At 40.2% G+C, this 22,573-nt stretch overlaps 1 protein-coding gene across 5 annotated transcripts in view; it reads right to left on the bottom strand.

The window, feature by feature from the left end:
- Nucleotides 1-17,905, bottom strand: part of GIGYF2 (GRB10 interacting GYF protein 2) — a 129,373-nt gene extending 111,468 nt beyond the window's left edge. For 4 of the 5 annotated variants that reach the window (XM_027537934.1, XM_027537936.1, XM_027537937.1 and 1 more), the window contains exons 1-3: nucleotides 17,808-17,905; nucleotides 14,547-14,616; nucleotides 13,087-13,152 (exon numbers count right to left, since the gene is read on the bottom strand). The gene's annotated coding sequence lies outside the window, so the exon portion shown is untranslated. The remainder of the gene's footprint in view (nucleotides 1-13,086; nucleotides 13,153-14,546; nucleotides 14,617-17,807) is intronic. The other variant, XM_027537935.1, reaches the window with a different exon arrangement.
- Between the last annotated feature and the right edge of the window lie 4,668 nt (nucleotides 17,906-22,573).

Here is a 22,573-nt window from a genome sequence, read left to right as displayed (position 1 = left end):
GAAAACAGCAGTGAGAGAACCTCAGAGGGATAAAGGGAAGGTAAAATGTCAAATTATCAGGGCAAGATGGGCCTCAGTAACCCTAATAACACTGAAAAACATCCTGTGAGCAGTTTAACACACGGAGAAGTAATAAGGCCTCCCTCCCTCCCTCCGGCCCCTCCTCTCCTTTCTCTACTCCAATTCTAGGGATAAGGACCTCAGAGAAAGGGCTACCCTTGAATTTTAAACAGAGCTGACTTAAAAACAGCCGAGAGGATATTTCTACATAACCGCTATTTCAGACCTTGCCTATTATTCAAAATTCCTTATAAGTGAATTCAAGTAATATATTTCTTCTGCACTTAATACCAGAAAGTTGACAGTCTTTGATATACTGCATCCTATGCCTGACAATGCATTTAATCTAGCCTTTCTGTCAACTTCTTGAAGACACTAAATCAGCCCTCGCTAGCACTGATTGCTAGTATCTAATTATTTTTCTTTTTTTCTATATATTTTTCTAGCTTTCCTGAACTTCCTCAACTCCTCTTTGGGACCTCATCTATCACTCTGTGTGCGTGCAAATATATGCTCAATGGTGAAAAGAGAAGAAATCAACATAGCTCTTTTATATTGTTGGGTCTGCAACAAAGAAAAGAGAGACCCTGGCCTCTTAGCTCTTAACTTTACCATTTTCTCACAACCTGGTACAGTGCTGAGGAGCCAGATGACTTCTGGGCACCCACAATCACTATCAACATGAGGAAGCTACAGTTCTACATACTAAGTTCTGTCTGGACAAAGACAAATCAGAAGCCAAAGCAGAATCAAAACCTGGCACAATGGCTCATGTTCTTCTCTGAAAGTGTTCCCCAATACTGCTTCCCAGGAGAAGTCTTGATATATTGATCAGCTACCACTGCCAACAAAGGTTCGTCTAGTCAAGGCTATGGTTTTTCCCGTGGTCATGTATGGATATGAGAGTTGGACTGTGAAGAAGGCTGAGTGCCGAAGACTTGATGCTTTTGAACTGTGGTGTTGGAGAAGACTCTTGAGAGTCCCTTGGACTGCAAGGAGATCCAACCAGTCCATTTTGAAGGAGATCAGCCCCGGGATTTCTTTGGAAGGAATGATGCTAAAGCTGAAACTCCAGTACTTTGGCCACCTCATGTGAAGAGTTGACTCATTGGAAAAGACTCTGATGCTGGGAAGGATTGGGAGCAGGAGGAGAAGGGGATGACAGAGGATGAGATGGCTGGATGGCATCACTGACTCGATGGACGTGAGTCTGAGTGAACTCCGGGAGTTGGTGATGGACAGGGAGGCCTGGCGTGCTGTGATTCATGGGGTCGCAAAGAGTCGGACACGACTGAGCGACTGATCTGATCTGATCTGGTCTGATGCTACTAACATATCAAAACACACGCTCCCCCTGAATCTGTCTTTAAAAAATTATCTGATACTGCGTATCTCCCGTATTAATGTAAAAACTGACCAGAAAAAACCTATGGCAAACCTGGGATGAAGTCCAGCCAGTACTGTGCAGAGTCTGTCAAAAGACTAACACAGAATAAACACTAAGAACCTGAATCCGCCTCCATCTTCCCCACCTTCACTTTCCCCAAAGCAGAAAAAAGAACTACTCCCCTAGCACGCTTTAGGTGTACCAAATAATTAGTTGTGTGCCCATTCCAGCAACCAGCTATTCATATCTTAGCCAGACCTGGACTAACACAAGATTAATAACTCCACTTCTGCAAATTAGTTCAACTACTTCAAAAGATAGTTTAGCAGTTATCTATCACATCTAAATAATACATCTATCTGGCGACCCCACAATCCACTGCTAGGCATACACTCAAGGGAAATTTCTACCCAGAGATGAGTATCAGATATGCAGAGTAGCTTTATTCATACCTGACACGTGGCTATCATGTTTACCAACACAAATGTCCATCAACAAGTAAACGAATAAGCAAATATATGGGAGCTTCAAGGTTGGTGAAGATGTGGAAAGGATGGTGCAAAGCACTCTGATCCACCCTTTCCCACACACCTTGCCCTATGCATCCCTGTCACCTGGCTGTTACTGACTTAGGTAACATCACTAATAATGAGATAAACTGGCACCACGTGCCTTCTGATGAGATACACTAACAAGGACACAGTATCACTAACGTTATATTCCTGACAAAAATGCATAAACTAAAATTAATTTTTTAAAAAATCAGATAAGTCCAAATTGACAACACAAAATCAATCTACCATAGTCACCAAAAATACCAATGTCATGAAAGACAAAGGCTGAAGAACCATCCCAGATTAAGGGAGATTAAAGAGACATAAAAACTAAGTGTATAATTCAATCCTGAACCAGCAAAAAAAAAAAAAAGCTATAAGATACATTAAAGAGATAATTAGAACAATTTGAATAGGAGATATGGATTAGACAACAGTATTATACTAATGTTACTTTTCTAAGATTTTGAATTTTTTACTGTGATTATGTAGAGGAATGTTCTCATTCTTAGAAAATAACACTGAAATGTCTGGAGGAAAAGAAGCATGAGGTCTGTAACAGACTCTCAAACGGAAGAGAAAAAAACTACAAAAAATTAAAATTATATATACATATATATATATTGGAGAAGGCGATGGCACCCCACTCCAGTACTCCTGCCTGGAAAATCCCATGGACGGAGGAGCCTGGTAGGCTGCAGTCCATGGGGTCGCGAAGAGTCAGACACGACTGAGCAACTTCACTTTCACTTTTCACTTTCATGCATTGGAAAGGGAAATGGCAACCCACTCCAGTGTTCTTGCCTGGAGAATCCCAGGGATGGCGGAGCCTGGTGGGCTGCCGTCTATGGGGTCGCACAGAGTCGGACACGACTGAAGTGACTTAGCAGCATCAGCAGCATGTATATATATATATATGTGTGTGTGTGTGTGTGTGTGTGCGCGCGTGCGTGTGTGTGTGTGTGTATGTACACATGTGTATATATATACACACATATATATACACACACATATATACACACACGTGTATATCTGCATATATATGGACTGCATATAGAGTCCCCTGGACTGCAAGGAGATCCAACCAGTCCATTCTAAAGGAGATCAGTCCTGGGTGTTCTTTGGAAAGAATGATGCTAAAGCTGAAACTCCAATACTTTGGCCACCTCATTCAAAGAGTTGACTCATTGGAAAAGACTGATGCTGGAAGGGATTGGGGGCAGGAGGAGAAGGGGACAACAGAGGATGAGATGGCTGGATGGCATCACCGACTTGACGGATGTGAGTTTGAGTGAACTCCCGGAGTTGGTGATGGACAGGGAGGCCTGGCGTGCTGCAATTCATGGGGTCCAAAGAGTCGGACATGACTGAGCGACTGAACTGAACTGATATCTGCATATATGGAGAAAGAAAAAAGAAAATTAGAGGTAAAGCAAATATGCTGTTCAGTCCCTTAGTCATGTATGACTCCTTGTGACCCCACGGAGTGCAGCATGCCAAGCTTTCTGTCCTTCACCATCTCTTGGAGCTTGCTCAAACTCATGTCCATCAAGTTGGTGATGCCATCCAACCATCTCTTACCTTGTCATCCTCTTCTCCTCCTGCTTTGAATCTTTCCCAGCATCAAGGTCTTTGTCAATGAATCACCTCTTCGCATCAGGTGGCCAAAGTATTGGAGCTTCAACTTCAGCATCAGTCCTTTCAATGAATTATTCAGAGTTGATTTCCTTCAGGATTGACTGGTTTGATCTCCTTGCTGTCCAAGGGACTCTCAAGAGTCTTCTCCAGCACCACAGTTCAAAAGCATCAATTTTTTGGTGCTCAGACTTCTTTACAATCCAACTCTCACATCCGTACATATGGAATAACTACAGCTTGACTAGACGGAATTTTGTTGGCAAAGTAATGTTTGCTTTTTAATACGCTATCTAGGTTTGTCACAGCTTTTCTTCCAAGAAGCAAGCATTTTTTAATTTCATGGCTGTAGTAAAGGTCTGCAGTGATTCTGGAGACCAAGAAAATAAAGTCTGCCACTGTTTCTATTGTTTCCCCCGCTATTTGCCATGAAGTGATGGGACCAGATGTCATGATCTTCGTTTTTTTGAATGTTGAGTTTTAAGCCAGCTTTTTCACTCTCCTCTTTCACCTTCATCAGTAGGCTCTTTCTTTAGTTCCTGTTCGCTTTCTACCATTAGAGTGGTATCATCTGCACATCTGATCCAGCTTGTGATTCATCCAGCCCAGCATTTCTCATGATGTACTTTGCATATAAGTTAAATAAGCAGAGTGACAATATACAGCCTTGACGTACTCCTTTCCCAGTTTTGTTACATGCCTGGTTCTAACTCTTGCTTCTTGACCTGCATACAGGTTTCTCAGAAGGCAGGTAAGGTAGTTTGGTATTCCCATCTCTACAAGAATTTTACAGTTTTATCATCAGGAAATGTTAAAAATGGTGACCAAATTGGGTGAAGAGCATATGGAAAGTTGAAGTAATTTTTTGCAACTTTTCTGTACTTCTGTTTGAAATTATTTCAAAAAAAGTTTTTTTTTAATTGATTATATTTACACAACAAAATACTGACCAAGAAGAAGAAATTAATTGATACCTGCAACATATTGCATGAATTATCATTCACTGTGTCCAGCAAAAGGAGCCAGCCGCCAAAGAATATACACTGTCACATTCCTTTTATGATGTTCAACAGGTAAAATAATCAGTTCTGACAGATGTCTGAACTCTGTTCACCATGGAAGCAGGGACTACTTCCTGGGAAGGACAAGAGGAGATCTTTTGGGGTGCTGGAAATGCTCACTATCTTGATTTAGCTAGTGACTACAGAACTCATACATTATGTAAAAAATTTTCCAACTATGCACTTCAGATTTGTGCACATATTTATTATATTTTATATCTCAATTTTAAAAAGGTTACAATAAACCATAAACGGTTTAGCTAAGGGGGGAAATAGTACAAGTAAAATATTTTAATGGACATGAAGCAAAACTATTTTAAAGGCAAATTTTCTGATAATACTAAATTCACTCCCTACTTAAATTTCTGTAATTAAAAAGATCTTATACCACTATCTTGATAACATAATCTATAAATATATCAACTTTTAAGACAATAAACAAGTCCACATTCAAATGAAGCAAGACTCAGGCACTAGGCTAAAATAATTCATTTTTTCAAACTTTAGAAAAAAGCTAAGTAAAAATATGAAGAGGTTCAAACATGAGAGAGGAACCACACTTACCACATCACTTGTAATTATAAAAGACTGAAAATCTCATAAAAAGCAGCACACTCCCTCAACATAATACAGGTACAATAACTCTGCACACAGAGTCTAACTATGCACACAGTCACCCCTCAGTACCGAGGGGGACTGGTCCCAAGACCCCATCTGATACCAAAGCTCAGGGACACACAAATCCTTTACACTCTACCCTCCACATCCAAGAACATGGAGCCCATGGATACACAGGGCCAACTGTCTTAAAAAAGAGAATAAATAAAGACATGCTCATGAGGTGGGATTAATAATAGTTTTTCTGTTTTCATGATTTGCAGCAATATTCTTCAATTACTTTTACAGCAAAGTACATTTTAAGTCCCACAAAAAGTGTGTGCCTTGCCTGTTTGAAACACTTTTACAATCCCAACATTAATGTCAAAGAAAGTTTATTTCTTTTCAACATTAACTCCTTTAAAAAAATAATGTTAAGGTGCAAAAATAAAAGGAAAAATTCACCTATTAGAGCAAAAAGCACATTTTCCTTCTGTACCCACCTGTATGACAATACCAACTCTCTTCATTTTTAAACATGCAAATTTTTAAAATAATTCTTAAAATACGATCTGTTTACACATCTACTAATGACAAAAATTCATGAAGCAAAATTAGGCTTCACTACTAAACATTTATCCTAAAGAACAAAGGACTCCTTCCCCAGCTCCCCAGGAAATCATCATAAGTCAAAACTGTCTACATCTCTCTGTATCACACATTATTGTATGAAATTTCATAAAAATACTATTTATTTCTATGTTAATTATACTTTTTATGACATGTCTTCAAAAATAGTATAGATGCTGTTGGCGTCTGTCCTCATCCTCAAAAGAACTTAAATTTCAATTTACAGCACAAAAATGAACACTGCAATCCAGCAAGATCTGAATCACTACCTACTGCCATGAAACTAAGGTCAGCTTTATTCCTAACAGCTTCAAAGCAAGATAAATGGATAAACAAATACTGTAATAAACATACCTTGGAATAGTCTCATCAGTTAAAAGAAAAAAAAACCTAATTACTGACACACGCAACAACATGGACGTATCACAAACATTACACTAAGCAAAAGAAGTCAGAACCAAAAAGAACACATGTGCGATAATTCCATTTACATAAAACTGGCAGAAGAGGCAAAATTATCTATAGTCACAGAAAATAAATCAGTGGTGGGAGAAGGGAAAGGACTGCAAAAAAGCAGGAGTAAAGTTCTGGGGGTGATGAAAATGTCACATATCTTGATTGTCGTTATGGTTACAGAAATAAACACACTTCCCAAAACTTATCAAGATGTATACTCAGCATGAGTATACTTAAAATGAAGGCATTTTATTGACTATAAATTAAACCTCAATAAGTTAATTTTGAAAAACACTAAGCTTACCAAAAGTAGACTGCCTCCTCAGAAAGCAACGCATTACAAGACTAACATTTTATATTTCCTTTATGTTAAACTGCCTTTCTTTACATCTATTAAAAAAGATGTTAAATAAAGTTTTGGATAATATTCAAAACTGAGAAACACTGTTGAGAACTGTGCCTTCTTATACAGTTCCCATTAACCACATGTAGCTAAATCAATTAAAATTTAAAATCTAGTTCCTCCAAGAGGGAGAGTAATTTTACAGTAGTCAAACCTAACAAAGTACAAGTCAACCAAGTATCAAAGTCAGTATTAACAGTAATAAATCATGTTGACAGTATATGCTCTTGATATGATGTGATGAAATGGCACTTTACTTCTGTGGTCTTCCTCCCAAAAACCCATGACCCATAACCAGGAGAAAATCATTAGACAAATTACAGTATCTACTTGGAAGAAGCATTCTACGAAATACTTAACCAGTACTCCTCAAAACTGTCAAGACTGTTAACAACAGGGAAGTATGAGAAACTAACACAGCCAAGGGGCGCCTATGGACTGGATATGTGACTAAATGTAATGTGGTATCCTGGACAGGGTCCCGAGACAGACAGACAGACTAGGGAAACTAAGGAAATCGAAATAAACCTAGTGAATAAGCAATACCGGCTCCTTAGTTGTAACAAATGCACGACAGTAATGTAAGACGTTAACAATACAAAAACTGGGCGTGGTATACTATGGGAGCTCTCTTGTACAGTATTCTCAATTTCTCTGTGAATCTAAAACTGTTCTTTTTTAACTGGAGTATAACTGCTTTATAATGTTGTGTTTTAGTTTCTGCTGTACAACATAAATCAACTATATGTATACATTATCCCCTCCCTCTTTACAATTATTCTTAAAAATAAGGCCTCCAAGGGAATTCCCTGGCAGTTCAGTGGTCAAGACTCCGAACTTCTACTGCAGGGGGCATAAGTTCAATCCCTGGTCAGGGAACTAAGATCATGCATGATGCACAGCCAAAAAAAAGTTTTTTTAATTAAAAAAGTAAAGCCTACTGAGTTGTTGCAATAAAAAAGGTTTTCTGCATTTAAAAAAATGCAGGTTCCCTCAGTCACACTAACCACGTGTCAAGTGCTCAACAGTCGCATGTGGCTAGTGGTTACAGTACTTGACAGTGGAGATTTACAGAACATTTCTATCACAGCAGAAAATTCAGTTAGACGGTGCTAGTGTAGACTATTTTTAATGGGACAAATACAGAAGAGTATTTTATAACTGCCTACAACTTATGAACAGATCTACATCTACCCAGAATTAAAACCCTCACTAAAATCTAAACATCCTCAATATGTTTATTACAGTTTCTAATTCAAACAATTACTTTTTGAAAACGCTTTTTAAAAAGTCAATGTAACATAAACACTGAAAAATGTTTCACTCCCCAGAGCGCAATTCTCTGAAACTCTTTCAAGATATCCAAGATGTCAAATCTGTTAATTTTAAGATATTCTCTGCACTTTTCATTATGTTGGCACTGCACCAGTCATGGGTAGAACTGTTGACAGCTTTAGCACCATTCAAAGTAACGGCACCAAACTGTGCTAATACTCACCATGTTCTTCACTGCCACGCGCCATATATTCCCGAGAAAGAAAAAAGCCGGGTTTGCTTAACTAAGAATGCCCTTAATAAGGCAGCAAATGCTGCCAATTAATCTTGGTTCCTGTGTACACATCTTTTTAATATTCCTAATGTGATGAAATGAGAAGTATACATGAAGCACTTCTGCTGCACGCCACCGTCTCCAAGAAAGGCACTTAGGTGCCTTTGAGTTACAAGCTCAACTACCTACTTCCGTTCATGAAACATATTGAGCTGAAAGGGCTGACACACAAATAAAACCAACCAGACCTAGGTATATACCAGACACTGTTTTCAAAAATGAACAAGGCCAGATTGTCACTTTAAAGAGAACAACTATTTGCTGCCAATTACAAAACTTAAGCCTTTAAGCAAAAGTTAAGATTTTAGAAAACTTCTATTCACTACCATGAGTTTGACAGGTTTTTCTAGTATTTATACTTTCCAATAAGTAAAGGATTTTCTGATGTGTGTTGATATTAATGAGTGTGGAGCGTTTGATACTGTGTAATATATTCATTTAATGAACGAAATAGACCAATAGATTTTAATGTAATGGAATATAAAAGTGCACTGATATATAGTAATTCAAATTTCACAATGCAACTAACCTTTAAAAACTACTAGCTATCCAATTTTAGTGTAATATCAATGAAAATCTGCAATTACCTGAAAAAGCTCTTAAAATATTCCTCCCTTTTCCAACTACATACATGGCTTCATGAGGATGAATTTCCTTCATATACTTCAACTAATGTAATAAACAGCAATGGACTGAATGCAGAAGCAGCTATGAGAATCCAGCTGCCTTCTACAAAGTAAGACATAAAAAGCGATTTTTAAAAAGGGAAAAGTGTCACTCTTCTCAGCAAATTTTTTAGAAATGTTTTAGAAAACTAATATTTCTCATTAAAAATATACAATGATAACATGTAAAGAAGTTATTGCTATTTTTAAATCAATAAATCATTTTAAATTTCTTAATGTGATAAAGATAGATATAACTGAAAAGCCAAAAGCTCTCTGGGTTCCTCTAATTCTTACAAAGGTAAAGGAGATCTAAAATCAAACAGTTGAGAGCATCTATCTCAGAGAAAGAGGAAAATATAACACAACAAATATATAAATTAACTTAAAACAGACGAACATACACTTGAAAGCCTATCAAGAGAAATAAAACATCCCTGATGACAAGAATACCAAGATCCAAATGGACACTTCAAAAGTATCTCAGGTTAAAAACGTATTTTTCGAAAGACAGAGAAACTTTTCACATTTTGAGGTTTACTTATATGATTTCTTTATTGCCTCTACCACTAGGCTTTAAGACCCACAAGACAGGACCTTGAGTGTTTTGCTCATCACTATGGCTAGCCCAGCACCTGGAACAAAGCAGGTATTCAAATAATTTGTTGGATTGAAAACAAAACAAAAAAGACAAAAGACTTAAAAACAGAACTCACTGAGGTCTCTATTCAAATTAAAAGATGACACTTGTACAATCAAAATTTATATATCTGCATAGTAATAACAATTATACCCACTACCAATCACTGAAAGCCTATTTATCAACACCACATGCCAGGCACTGTATTGCGCATTTTAGACTTTTAATTCCCAAATCACTACGGGATATATTTTCCAGTAAGGAAAACAAGGTTCCAAGAAGTTAGCTTCTTTATCTATAGCTACAAGTAGTAAGCGACAGAAAATTAAACCCACATTTCTGTTTAATGGCCACAAGCTTTTTCTCTGCATACTGACAGTGTTCAATACTGCTTATAGTTACTTTCTTCCTCCCATTTCCTTGCAATTTTCAGAGTTGTGGAAGTAACTTTTTCTCCTTTCCCCAATCTCCCACTCTGTCCCACTATCACTATCCTCCACTATCCTTCCTTCTTGTCACTCAAGCAATACAGTGAGCCCCTCTGCCCTCTGCTTGAATGCGTACATGCGCAGTGGTGTCGGACTCTTTGAGACCTCATATCCTGTAGCCTGCCAAGCTCCTCTGTCCATGGGATTTCCCAGGAAAGAATATTGGAGTGGGTTGCCATTTTCTTCTCCAGGTGATCTTCCCAACTCAGGGGTTGAATCCATTTTTCCTGCATCTCCTACACTGGCAGGTGGATGTTTTACCACTGAGCTACTGGGGAAGCCCCAAGCCCTGTGGCTGGGGAAGAATACATATTCTCATAGTACACTATCAGAAATTTCATTAACAACAGCAGAACTAATAGATTAAAAAGTGTCAGATTCTAGAACATGAATTAAGGCTCTCTGACCTACCGATCTCGCAAGATGGCTTCATCCAGTCACTCAATTAGCCATGGTTTGGGCAAAAACCATCTCAATTCCTAAGGGGCTAACCATGAAATCCCCTGGATGTAACCATCTCTTTAAGGATTGAACCAAGATTTACCAATTATTAGGTACCAAAACAATACCTCTGACAATTCTGTCAGTCTCTGCAACCGAAGGACCAATACTGAAGAGGCTAGAGCTCCCAAGACTTCCTCGAGGTTCAGAACAACTAGAACAAAAAGAGCCTTGTTCTCAAAGAACACTCTAGGCACAGTATCACCACACAAAAAGCTATTACTGTTACTGTCATTTTCCCCACCTTGTACTTCTGAATAATATATAAATGTTTCTTTTTTCCCCCTTTTGGTGAAAGGAGAATAAAATTAGCAACTAATAAACTAGTCAAGAAAAATTACAATGCCATAAACATGACCATGTTATCTGATAATCTCACCACAAGCCAATCTTTTCCAGAGAGGGCTCCCCAGAGCCTGAGAAAGTTTTACACTTTTTAAGCCTCACAAAGCCCTGAACATGCTTTACCTCAATATCTATATTATAAAGAAAATGAACAACACGAGAAAGGACTCTTCTACCTTAAAAATTAAGTTAGCAGACTTCCCTGGTGGCATAGTGGGTAAGAATTCACCTGCCAATGCAGGGGACAGGGGCTGACCTCCAGTCTGGAAGATTCCACATGCTACAGAGCAACTAAGCCTGTGTGCCAGAATTTCTGAGCCCCTGATCTGGGGCCCAGGAGCCACAACTACTGAAACTGGAGCACCTAGAGCCCACGCTCCCCCAACGAGAGAAGACAACACAATGAAAAGCCGGAACACCACAACGAACAGCAGCCCCTGCTCTCTGCAACTAGAGAAAGCCCACACAAAGCAACGAAGACCCAGCACAGCCAAAAATAAATAAACTAGCACCCTAAAAAAATTTTTTTTTAATTTAGCTGCAATCTGCTAAAGAAACCTTGCCTAAACAAAAAAACACATATCATAGGAAGTCACATTTGTGGTCTGTCACTCCACACATCATTCTCTAACATGTCACTTTTAATAAAAGTAAATAAAAGTAATCCCTATCCTTTTCATCAAAATCTTGATATATTAATTTACTAACACAACAAAATCTGAGTAGTAAAAAAATGACTTAAGCAATTAGCTATCACCAAGTACATACATACAAGCTACAAAATAAATAGTACTTCTAAACGCTCCACTAAAAAAAAGTTTTTCTTCAATACTTAGCAACTCTAGTATACAAAAACACATAATACAAATTTATGCTGTCTCCCTGATCCTTTCCCAAAAGTGAAAATCCCTGCTACCACTCAAATGTGAATTTAGATTCATATACAGAAGTCCTACCCTTCAAATCCTCTACGGACTTCCTCATATCCAAGTGTTACTTAATACTGTCAAAAGTACACATAAATTAAAATTTATAAAAGCAATCAATGTAAACTAAATAACCACTTTATTTTTCCAAACTAAGCCTCGTATCTGCTTATAGTTATTTATAAAACCTTTATCACACATGATCCTCTGAACCCACAAAATCAAGAAATTTTGTTAAAACATTGCACTTGGAACCAACTGTTTCAAGAATGGTTGGTTAGACCTACTAGGCCTCATTAACCAAAATATACACATGTATTTTAACTCTTCAGGACATGTAAATTAAAACCACCAAGATAAATACAGGAAAATTTTTGAGGAAAAGGGAAAACATCTAGAAGCTTCTGTGTGATTCTGCATAGAGAAGGCAACATTCCACCTTTTCTGAGACATGCTGCCACTCTTAGCAGTGGGACCTTTCAAGACCTCAACCCCATGGCCATACTAACTAGACCAATGATGGAAATTTGGACCAAGCTCAATCTATCAAAGTTTCCCTCTCAGCAATCTGAAAAGGGGACACTGAGCTAGTAACCATTTGGCTAGTGACACTAGAGCCTGAGTTTATATATGTGGCTCTAGGAATGAGGTGGCAATTTTCTTTTGTGTTTGCTAAAGCAGAAAAGGCCAGAGTGTGGAAAGACAACTAATGCAAGATACAAAGAGACATGAGATGTACCTACTAGCCGGCAAGGAGAAAAGTGCTCTCTGGACTACTTTGTCTCCTGAATGTGTCCCAGTTCCTAGTTCATGTCCTTCATCAAGTTAAGTGCTCTTGGGTTCCTTAATATACCCTCTTACCTCTCCCCTCAGAGGACTCCTCTTCCTGTCTTATGTCATCGAAAAATCATTATGATACTTTAAGACAAATTCATACCAGGATCAACGCAGAAAAGGTATGATTATTCTTATTTATGGTTCATAAGGGATATGAACGGTACCAGAGAAATTGCTTATATTTACTACCTGTAAGTTCAGGAGAAATAGTAAGAACAAAAATAACCAGAGCCTTAAAAGCAAAAATTCTCCACATAAAGCCCTCAGTTTTGTGCTTCCCTTCAAAACTCACCTGTTCAAAAGTTCTGCTGGTTCACAGCAGGAAGTTTGAGCAGACTTTGTTCAGGTCCTTTTAACACTGTAAATAATAAAAATATCACAGTAAATGACCCAGCAATCTCTTAGGAAACTTTAAAAACACAACTTTTACTAGGAATATGCTTTGTAAGAAATGGATTCCAAACCTGGTTAAAATATTATAATTACCTGACATGCTTTTCATCCAGAGTCCCTGTCCTAAACTCTAAATAGTCTCTCTCAGTAGCTCTGGAATACGACTGAAAAATATATTTTTTAAACCAAAGTTCTAAGTGATTCTGATGAAGCTAATAAATGAGCACCACTATAGGGTTTCAGGAAATTATTCCTTGGCATTTTCATTCAAAACTACCAAATATCTGATAGAAAACTGATAGCTAGCAAGATGGCAATACAATATGCATCCTATCAAATAATCAATGAGCCCAAGATGTATGACCACTGCCAAAATGTTCAAGGAGCAAAGCTCCAGGAGTGCCTTCAGCTGCAAAATCAAAACCTTCTTTTAACGCTCTGATGAGACAATATCTTAAACATCCACAAGACAATGATATTTCAAGTGACAAACTGAAACAATAGCTTCAACAGATTTCTTAGCTAAATTCAAATGATCATTTGAAGGCTGCTACTGAAGAGTCAAAAAATAATAATTAAAAATTAAAGTTGACAATTTTACTGTCAAGCAAGAAAGCAACTTGAGAAAGCCATTTTCATCTTTAATTTTGAAAAAAGGCAGCCATGTTACAATGTCCAGAAGGTCATTTAACTTTGTCTACTGCACTCTACATTTTATAAGAGCAAGCAGAAGCAAAAGAGGGGAGAACTAGGTAACAAACCCTTCTCTGGGCCTAACTCAAGAGAACAAGCTCTAGTGTATCTCCTATTTTAGTATAAGTATAAACAAAGTTCAACTTCAAGGAAACTCTGTAGTTAACCAGAAAATATAAAATTGTGTTCCTTACTTAATTGCTTGAGGTGAGGAAGCATATCATACTTTGAAAGTCTTTTTATAAAATTAATTTTGGCTACAGGATAATATTCTTTTGTTTTTCAAATCTCCCCTCTTCTCTCTCAACCTCAAATAAAATTATGGGCAATTCAAGAAAGGTAACATTTTTGTATTCCTGTGTAATTAATCTAGTATATTTCTCAGTCATGTGAGAGCATAAACAAACGGAAAAAATGCAATCTTGGTCAAGAAATAATAGGAGTCTAACTAACTTGTATGTGTTGTATGTCTACTTATATTTTTAAAGACATGCAATTCTTCAGGGCATTAAAAGTGAATGGAAATCCTAAGACCCGATCACCATAAAATCTAGTGGGGGTTAAGGGGAGGAAAAAAAAAAACACACTTGGGTTCAGAGTTGTAACAACAATGGTCAAGTAATAAGGCAATTCAAACTGCTGAAGAAAAACAGACATTGAACTTGCCTCTAATATACCAGGATTAACACCAACATAGGCTGGAGATTCAACCTAATGAGACTGGTCCCACTATAATCTATAAGAGATAGGATAAAACAGAAAAGTACCAAAAATTTAGTCATTAGAGGCTAACGAAGAACTACAAATGAAGTCAGTCTTCAAAAATGGCACAAATCAAAGATCCTTCAGAAAAGCAAAGATAAATAAGACAGTAATAATCTCATCATCCAAAATGGTTCCCCCAGATAGCAATCACTACCAATAGTGTCATCTTCCAATGTGAAGGTCAAAAAAAAAAGACATATGGAATATTAAAATGCAGAGTCATGAGAGCAAATGAACCCATATGACATCAAAGACATAATCTGGAACTGTCATTTCAAAAACTCACCAAAGGAACAAAAGAGAGAGAGGCAATTTGTAAAAACACTACCTCCTCCTGAGCATCACTATCCCTGAAGCTGTAATTCCTAACGACTCTTGATTTTCATGCAAGCCAAGACAAATTATTTTACATATATGCAACTCACCAACAAAAGCATTTCAAAATCAAAATATTAAATTCCTCAAGTGAATTAAAATGAAAGAAGACATTTGTGAGAGCTCAGTAGTAAGAATATGGAGATAAATTGAAAGAAAATCAGGAAAAAAAAAATTTCCAAAAAAAAAGTCTACTAGCATAAAATTACTGAAGAACTAGTCTGAAAGATCAAAGTTGATGAACAAATAACTCAGCACAAAAAGTTTTACACATGTAAGATGCTATAAAAGATACACAAACAAATTAGTGTACCAGTCCCTGAGGAATTTAAAACCAGGCTGGATAACACAGAAGAGGAATTCTTTACCATTAAAAATGTGAATTAAAACACTTCTTCCAGGATATATTTCTTAATGATCTGTGTCTAAATTTCAAAGGAAATTCATTTCTCTACATTTTCAAATAGTCTGAAATATTTCAAAGACCCTCTTTTTAGAAAGCAATTTCTTTTGAAAAATCCTTTTAGGCAGGTCATCATCAATCTCATTTTAAAACTTTTGAGAAAGCTATTTCATGACAATTTCCTGAAATATATGAGCCCCCTCAATTTTTCCAAGTTGGGGCAGGGAAGGGTGTCCTGCTGGGGGGAAAGAGGTGGGCACACTGGCCCAAATTTCCAGATTCTGACTTCCAAGAGTCACAGAGGTGTGGAAAAAGACTCCAGGACAACTGAACAACTCTACTCATCAGGACCGATGAGCTGGCACACTTCTTCTACTAGGTTCCTTGTGATTGTGCCTCTCTGGCTAGACTACCTCCGGACCTTCCCAGCCACACCTGACCAGCTCACTTCAGTTTCTACCACAGGGTCTTTGCCCTCGATTCCTAGCCTGGGGCATTCCTCCTCCATAGAGATAGAGATTAGCTCCATTACCTGTGTTAAGTCTTTCCTCAAATATTGGTTTTTACCCACCAAGGCTTTCCCTGGGCACTCCACCTAAAATGAACCCCTCCCCCAACTCCCTATTATCCATTACCCTGATTTTTTCCCACATCACTTATCACTACAGTATATCTTACCTAAAAGTATGTATTTACCTGTCTAGGAATGAGGTCCACAGAAACAGGAATTTTTGGTCTGTTTTGCTCCCAGCACCTAATAGTGTTGTACGATCTCAATATTTTTCAAATAAATTAATGCACAAATGACAGAAGGAATGAATGAAAGCACATAGTACCTTCTCCCTCCTCAGTCTCAAAATCCTAAAATGTACATAAAAGGCCAAGTACGGAAAAGGTTCAAAGCCTTTTCTTCGCTAGTGAATCATGACCATTACCTGTGTATTTCCCATTGTTAAATGTCTGTGTGACATTAAGGACCGTGTGACATTTTTCCAGATACATTCCACTTTTTAAACTTTTTTCTAGTGTCTTCTACTGAAGTCAACATTTGTTGGGACAGAAATGTACATGTTCCACTTTGAGCACTACACTAACTAGCTAAACGCATAAAAACATCAAGGAATGAGGCAACATATTTGTGTTCGAAATCAACAAACTCTGACAGGCCAGAGCTGCAAACACTAGGATAAAAGTTAGTGTTCAAAAACGGTGACAATTTTTTTTAATCTAGAAAACCATTAGATTCTAAAAAGGAAATACTATGTAAGGGAAAAATATCTTCCATGCATACACACGGGGAACAAAACTGCTTGTAATCCAAGGTATAAAACACTGAGTAAGTATAATCCACGGTACACAATACTGGATAAGAAGCTGGTCACTGGTTCCCGGCCTTCCTCAATCTCTCCTAAGTTAAACTGAAATACTTACCTTTCTTACACAGAAAATAGATGTGCTTACTTACAGAGAAAATAGATGTGCTTAGGTGTTCTTTCAGGGAAAAAAATAATTTTTTAAAAAACAAAAACCCACAGTGCTAGATAAATGCAAAGCAACGTAACTGGTTCCCGAACACGGTCAGACAACCTGCTTCTCTATACCCTCTTCCCTGGTCGCTTGGTTTATGTTTCAGCCAGAAAACTGAAATAATTCTGAGTGTTTTCGTGGGGAACTGCTGTCACTCAAGGCTAATGCCCATTTCAACCTGATGTGAAGGCTCGGGTCCCAAAGCTGCCATGGGTTCTACTCTTCCCGACCTCCGTCCCAGGTTCCGATCATGGCTCCACCTTGGCTTCGGGCCTGGTCCAGACCCAGTCCTCTCGCCGCGGAAGGAGTCTCCCCAGTGCAGATGCTCGGTGAGGCAGGCAGGGGCGCATCTCCCCGAGGCCAGGTGTGGGGAGGAGCGCGAGCAGGAGCAGCTGTCTGGCCGCAGCAGCTGTTACCCCGGGCACCCCGAGGCTGGGCGGGCGGCTGGCCCGGAGGAGCAGGTAGCGGAAAGGCGAGCCCTCTGGTCCTGAGCGAGCCGGCCTGACACTGTCCACCCATCACCCTCCTCCCTTCCTCGGCTCCCCCTGCGATGCCAACGGGCCCGGGAGGAGGGGACTCCCCAGCTCGACGGCAGAGACGCGCTAGGGCCCGGCGTGCCCCCAGCCGTGGAGGCGGCTCCCTCAGGCCCCGCACCTGACCTGTCCGCTCGCTTGACGCCCCAGCCGGCCGAGGCGGCTGCCGGGCGGCCTGGGGGTGTCCATGCGGCTGGCCCGGGTCGGGCTGGAGCGGCGGGGACACCAGAGCGGGCGGCAGGCCCAGGAGAGCCAGGCAGGCTGGCGGAGCCCAGGCCGCGGAACGGAGCCGGGCAAAGGGAGTGAGACCGAGTCGCTGGTTACCTGCGGTCCGGGACAGGGGAGACTCTCGGAACCCGTCAGTCCTCAGCCTCAACAACACAAGATGGCCGACACGTCGCCACGCACGTCACGTGACAGCGCGCTGGCTGCGCCACGCCCCCCGCTCCGCCCCGCCCCGCCCCCCTCCCAGCTCCTCCAGCCTCCCACGACGTCCTTCCTTTCCGCCGCCACCCTCCTGTCTTCTCCGGACACACCCCTACCCGAGCCCCGGATGTCAGGCGGGGGGAGGGCGGGGCCGCGGAAGGGCGCAGGCGCCTGCGAGTCCCTGGGCCAGAGCTTTCCCCGCTTGCCCTTGAGTTGAGTGGAGTTGGTGTCCATAGTTGGATCTGGGCCAGTCGCCATGTGACTCACCGTCGTGTGTGCCCAGTCCAGAGCCCATTAGCAGTTCAGAAAGCTCTGCATCGTTTAGGAGCTGATTTTCCACAGCATAACTTTTCCACAGGTTTTCGTTCCGCGTTTTCCCTGCTCATTAGCCATCCTAGAGAAAAACGGGGACGTGATACGCTGAAATTCAAAGCAGTTTGTCTGCTTGTTAACGGTTCTGGTAGAACTGGGAATTCATTCTAGAGTCTTGGAATCTGACAGCTGGGGAGGACTTTAGAGGTCCAGTCCCTCCTAGTGTGTCTCGGGCTATAACTCTTCCGCCTAGATATCTCTTTATTTGCGGATTGCCAGGTAAAATACAAGCCACCCAGCAGCATCACGGACATACACTAAAGAATTATTCACTGCTTTTTCTGAAATTCACGTTAAACTGGGTACCCTGTATTTTTATTTGGTACATAAGGCAACTCTACCCTTCTCAGGTCATCCCATTATTTCCTTGTGCTTTCATCCTCTCCCTTATTTACAGGATCCTTCCTTTTACCTTTTAAAATACTCAAGTATCTTTCATCTTACAATTGAATGTTAAAGCCTCCAATTCCCCCTACAACAACCTCCCCACCTCTTTGTTCCCTTTCAAAGCCAAACAGCACATGGGACTTTTCCTGGTGGTCCAGTGGCTAAAACTCCACAATCCCAGTGTAGGGGGCCAAGGTTCAATCTCTAGTCAGGGAACTAGATCCTGCATGCTGCAACTAAGAATTTTCATGTTGCAACTGAAGACCTCACGTGACTCAACTGAGACCCAGTACAGCTAAATAAATACTTTAATTTTTTTAAAAGTCAAAAAAAAAAGCACAGAAGAGGTGTTTTTAAGTACTTCCCTGATTTCTGTGCCTAGCAAGCAGTTATCAGCCATTCTAATGTGGCTTCAATCCTGACTGTTCACCCACCCATTGCTTGCTCAGCCTACAAGTTGATAACTGGAGTTTTTAAGTCCTTATCATTTTTTTTTTTTTTTTCAGTCCTCATGTTAACTCAAGGGCTTCCTCAATGGCTCAGCGGGTAAAGAATCTGCCTGCAATGCAGCAGAAACAGGAGTTGTGGGTTCAATCCCTGGGTCAGGAAGACCCCAGAGCAGAAAATGGCAATGCACTCCAGTATTCTTGCCTGATAAATCCCATGGACAGAGGAGCCTGGCAGGCCACAGTCCAAAGGAACGCAGGGTCATAAACGACTAAGCAACTGAGCGCACGCGCACACGCACGACTTGACTTAGTTCTTCCCCATTTTCCATGTCATTGACCACTCCCTACCTCCTCAAATACTTTATCCGTTCACCTTTATGCTCTTACTGCTCAAAATATGATCAATGGACCAGCAGTATCAGAATCACTTGGAAACTTGTTGAAACACAGAATCTTAAACAGGTTCTTCACAGTTCCAATCTGCTGAACTCTAGAATCTCTATCATCCACATTGTCCCCCTTTCTTTCCTCTATCTCCTGAGTTTAATGCTCCAGATATGACTATGTATGAAAGTCCTCAAATATGCCAGTCTGTTTTAGCCTTTGCACATGTTTGTTCCCTCTTGCTATGATGCCATTCCCAATACTTACTCCACTTTTCGCCAACAGGCAAAACTCCTGCTCGTCTTTGAAAGCCAAAATCATGTGTTACTGATGTGGCTTGTCATGCCACATCTCTGAGGCTATGCCATCTATGCGTGTAATTTTATATATGTATAAAATATATATACACAAAATTTTATATATATTTAAGGTATAATTTATATACAGTAAAATTTAGCATTTTAAGTATGCAGTTTTACATATATATTTAAGGTATAATTTACATGCAGTAAAATTTAACATTTTTAGTATACAGTTTTGCAACTTTTGAAAATTTATATAGGTGTGTACAATTACTACTAAAATCAAGGTACATAATATTCCTATCTCCCACAAAATTTCCCCAAATGACCCTTTGTAGTCAGCCCTAACATCCACTCTCAGCCCCTAAAAGCATTATTCTGTTTTCTGTCCTTATAATTTTGCCTTATGGTGTCATATGAATAAAGCCATAGAGCATATAGCCTTTTGAGACTGGCTGCTTTCACTTAGGGCTTCCCAGGAGGTTCACTGGTAAAGACCTGCCTGCTAATGCAGAAAACACTGGAACTATGGATCAGGAAGTAGCAACCCTCTCACTCCAGTATTCTTGCCTGGAAAATTTCATGGACGGAAGAGCCTGAAATTCAGTCACACTACTGCAAGCTTCAGTACTTTCTTCTGTTTCATTGCTGAGTAGTATCTCATTGTATGTATGCACTATATTTGTCCATCCATTCCTCAGTTGGATATTTGGGTTGTTTTCTCTTTCATGCATTGGAGAAGGAAATGGCAACCCACTCCAGTGTTCTTGCCTGGAGAATCCCAGGAACAGGGGAGCCTGGTGGGCTGCCGTCTATGGGGTCGCACAGAGGAGTCGGACACGACTGAAGTGACTTAGCAGCAGCAGCATGTGAAGAGGTTATGAATAAAGTAGCTATATTCACATGCAGGTATTTGTGTGAACAAAGGGTTTTATTTCACTTGGGTAAATACCTAGGAATGAAATTGGTGGTTATATGGCAAATGTTTGTTTAACTGTATCAGAAACTGCCAAATCATTTTTCAGAGTGCCTTAGACATATTTGTAACCCAGTATAAGCTTTCAGAGAGCAAGAAACAAAGTTAAGACATGATAATGATGATGATCGGAGAAGGCAATGGCATCCCACTCCAGTACTTTTGCCTGGAAAATCCCATGGACCGAGGAGCCTGGTGGGCTGCAGTCCATGGGGTCGCTAGAGTCGGACACGACTGAGCGACTTCACTTTCACTTTTCACTTTCATGCACTGGAGAAGGAAATGACAACCCACTCCAGTGTTCTTGCCTGGAGAATCCCAGGGATGGGGAAGCCTGGTGGGCTGCCGTCTCTGGGGTCGCACAGAATCGGACACGACTGAAGCGACTTAGCAGCAGCAGCAGCAATGATGATGATGAGGAAAGCTAACAAAAGTCCCCAGCTTTTAACCATTATACATACTGTATTGTTCAACTTTGCATCCTCAGCAGCTGGCATTGTCCTGGCACACAGTAAGCACTCAAAAAATATCAATATCAATATCAATCAAATAAATTCTTGATTACCTACTCCTCAGGAAGGGCACTTTTCTCCTTTCATTCTCTCTGTCTCTCCAATGTTTCTTCCAACAGTAGTTTTAAAATGACAGCAGTCGACTCACGCCTGCCTTGTTGTTGTTCAGTCACCAAGTCGTGCCCAACTCCTTGTGACCACATGAACTGTAGCATGTGATCTTCCCTGTCCTTCACTGTCTCCTGGAGTCTGCTCAAATTCATGTCCATCGAGGCAGTGATGCTATCTAACCATCTCAGCCTCTGCCGCCCCTTCTCCTTTTGCCCTCCCTCTTTCCCAGCATCAGAGTCTTTTCCAGTGAGTCGGCTCTTCACATCTGGTGACCAAAGTATTGGAGCTTCACTTCAGCATCAGTCCTTCCAATGAATATTCATGATTATGTCTGCCCTAGTCATTGTATAATAACAAAGTTTCGGGTTTATTATATCATTGATAGAAACAGAGAAGTTGAAAATAATAGATCATTGGTGGGGAAGGAGTAAGGAGCTTAGCTCAAAATGAATTTAATTTGAAATGAACACAGGTTGATTAACTGTGACAGATTATATTTTTCTTAAGAAAATACATCTGTTCAACATACTCTTCTAGAACCTACCCACTACCCTCTCCAGATGTTGCTGTTTGTTGTCTGACTCTTTGTGACCCCATGGATTGTAGCCCACCAGGCTCCTCTGTCCATGGATTGTCCAAGCAAGAATACTGGAGTGGGTTGCTGTTTCCTTCTCCAGAGAATCTTCCCAACACAGAGATCGAACCCATGTATCCTACATTGCAGGCGGATTCTTTATCACTGAGCCACCAGGGAATGAGAGTTTAATTCTCCTCAATCCCTTATAACCAGTAGACCCTGGTGGAAGTGGAACAAGACGTCTTCCAATACTAAATCATAAAGGTGATGGAGCTTGTTTGCTCACAGTCCCCTTTAAGGCAAGAGCTGGTGTAAAATAATAATAATAATAATTTTAAAAAAGAGCTGACAAATGGTAAGTCCAAATGTCCTGAGGCTGCCATTTTGGGAGGAAGTCCAGACAATAAGGAGAGACCCAAGTAACTGCCCAGATCAATAGCGCAGGTAAAGTCCCAGTATCAACAACCAGACATTTGAGTGAAAAATGCCACCAATGATGCCAGCCCCAGCTAAGTCATACCCAGGCATCCAAGCCCAGGACGTCATGAAGCAGAGACAGGTATCCTCACTGTGCCTTGTCTGAATTCTGGCTCC

Source organism: Bos indicus x Bos taurus, chromosome 3, assembly GCF_003369695.1.
Source record: "Bos indicus x Bos taurus breed Angus x Brahman F1 hybrid chromosome 3, Bos_hybrid_MaternalHap_v2.0, whole genome shotgun sequence".
Lineage (NCBI taxonomy): Eukaryota > Metazoa > Chordata > Mammalia > Artiodactyla > Bovidae > Bos > Bos indicus x Bos taurus.
This window is presented reverse-complemented; position numbering and strand designations above follow the sequence as displayed.